Genomic DNA, 2,896 nt, shown 5'->3' with positions numbered 1-2,896 from the left:
CCCCACCCCATTACTCTTGCCGATTCCCCATTTTTGTTTGTCTTTGTGTAAATAAAGGCTGGTGCCCACTGGTCTCCATCCCAGCACTAACTTTTACTCCCTCCCCTTTGGGGACGCTTGCCCACCTCCCCTTTTCTTTGTTGAACATTGTATAAATAGCCCTGTAACTTGCCAAAGAGCAGAACGGTGGTCTTTCAGACATGAATCTGTTGCCCTCCTCATTTGTCGACAAATAAAACCACTTTCCTTTTCCTCAAACTCTGTTTCCTTTTATTGGCTGAGGGAAACTGAGACCGGAGTTCAGTAACAAAGATACTCATGCCCTGGTGGGTAAATGTCCATACAAACAGGGTTGTCCCAAAGCAGGGTCTCTGGGGCCTGAAAGCCTGCCACAAGTCTAAAGTACTAGAGGGTACCTTGGGAAAGGGGCAAAAGGGGCCTACCATATGTGGGATAAAAGGAGCAAAATCAGGATAAATGCTGCCATTGTTAACCTTCCCATGGATCTCTCACCCACAGCTGTTTCAACAGTCCAAGGCCAAGAAGCAAGCATAGCTTCTTCCCATCTCTCTGCTCCATGTCTCTCCCCCTGGCTCTCCATCTTCCTTCTCTAGTCTCTTCTCCAACTTTTTCTTACCCAACTTCACCCTCCATTGGGTGGGGCAGGGGAGCTAGAACCTCCCCTTTCCCTGGGGACTACCCATTTACAAAACTACAGTACAAGCTCTGCTGTTCTCCCAGATGCAAATGAGCGTGAATTTCAAACCATATGAAGACATCCTGTATGTCAAAACTTCAATAACTTCATAACAGTTATTAGATGGTAGTCAATATCTAATTTGAAATAACATGTGAGCTCCCAGTTGAGACTGTTATTAAAATTTCAGATTTTCAGGTCTATTTACCCAGCCAGAAATTGATCCCAGGCTGTATTGGCAGTGCTAGGTCCTAGCCACTAGACTACCACCAGTTGGTGTCTCACAGTGCTGAAGCAGAAACGTCACTAATTCTCAGGCAAGCAAGAACAAAGAAGCAAATCTGCTTAGAGAAATAGATAAAAGGACAAGTTTATTAAGGAGAAAGAACAGAAACAAAGTGAGCCCCCCACCCCCAGGCCCCTGGAACCAGGTCAGGGAGGGGAAGGGAAGCTGCAGTGCCTCAGGGACTGTATACCTGTTTTCTCTAATTATTCTATAGCCCCATCAGTCTCTTTGTAGTTGGTTAGCTCTCAGTTCTGTCTTACTACCTTTGTGTGCAAAATTTCTTCTATAGCCCTTATCTTAAGAGTCCTTTATTCTTTATCTTCTTGCCTGGGAATATTCTGTTAGTCTTCACTACCTCAGTCAGGGGAATGTCTGATTAGTCCCCTTTGGAATTTGCTGCCCCTTCTCTGGAGCCTCCCTTACTCCTCCCAGTATATTCACTGTATTAAAGTCACTTTTCATTAAAGCTTTATATGTTTTGTCTTGTTGCGGCGGATGGCAGAACCCACTCAGAGCAGGCAGGTTTTGGGGCTTCAGGGATGCCTCTCTCTCCCCCTGTCCTCTAAAAGAATTGGGGTGCCCTATAACATTTTCTTTCAATTCAACCTGGTCTTAATATATAGGAATTCAGATGACATGGCATGTAGCAATTAGGACCATTCCAAAACATTCAGGAAATACATAGCAGGACTATAGACAGAGCTATGAATTCTTTGGTCAGTGGGATGTAAGAAGGATAAAGTGTGTATAGAGAGGCATGCCTATACATCTTAATAAATTTGTGTGTCATCTTAATTCATAAAGGAACAGAGTCTAGAGTTCATCTAAAAGTTCCTATCAATGGCTTATGAGTAGGACAGCCTTGGGAAGGTATTGCATTTCCTGCCTCTAAAGTGATCCTGAGTGCCAGGAAAGCTAAGAATGGACCCAAAAAATAGCACCCACTTGAGACCCATTAAAAAAAGAAAAATGATGTGCATGAAAGGCAGAAGCTTTAGGTTTCCGGATGCAATGTACTGTGTTCCCCTCTGCTACCCTGATTCTGGCAATGTGCCTAGAGAAAGAGTTTAATGAGATGAAAACTCCATCAGTCTGAATGCCTGAGCAACCACAATAAGCATACTCCCTTCTGACTAATTTTGTACCTGCCATGTGAGCGAAGTAAATTTGTTGTGTTAGGTGTCTGTGGTTTTAGACTGGTTTACTTTCACATGTAATAGCACTTGTCTCAATTTATACTAAGTCTATCAAACACATACACCTTCAATCCCCACAGGTGGATTAGTTTCATAAATTAAATGAAGTATTTTCAATTTTTACATATTGTAAGATTATCAAGGAACAGAATTATAGCTTTTAAGTTGCAGGCAATATTTAAAATTCAAAAGATGGCCATTATGCATTACTTTCCTCCTGTTGAGATGGACTATAATTGAGAATTATATCTAAATTTCTCTACCCTTAGCCTGAGATGACTTTGTTTTACTACTAGAAAGTGGCACTTTTAAGTCTATGTTATTACAAAACTTAAAAAAGTCTGTCCATGCCTATTGGAATATTCTCTCAAGCAACCCAGCTGCCACGCTTCAGCCCAATTCACCTAGAGAAACTGTTACAGATTAGGGGTGAGGGCCACCCCCAAAACACCCAAATCTGCCTGCTTTAAATAGTTTCTGCCATCTGCTACATCAAGACAAAACATACTCTAGTGGGTAAGACCTTTAATGGAAAGGAAGTTTAATATAATTAGCACCAAGATGATACAGTAAATGGGCTCTCAGATAAGAATTTGTGGATTTTGTCTCCTTTGACAAATTTATGATGAAGTTGTTTTTCCCAGACTTCTTAATTGCCTGTGGGTTTACTATTTTCTCTCCTTTCCTTGCAGTTTCTCTTCTTTTGACAGGTTTAGG

This window comes from Condylura cristata, unplaced genomic scaffold, assembly GCF_000260355.1.
Source record: "Condylura cristata isolate star-nosed mole 26May11 unplaced genomic scaffold, ConCri1.0 scaffold00008, whole genome shotgun sequence".
Lineage (NCBI taxonomy): Eukaryota > Metazoa > Chordata > Mammalia > Eulipotyphla > Talpidae > Condylura > Condylura cristata.
Note: the sequence above shows the minus strand (reverse complement) of the source record.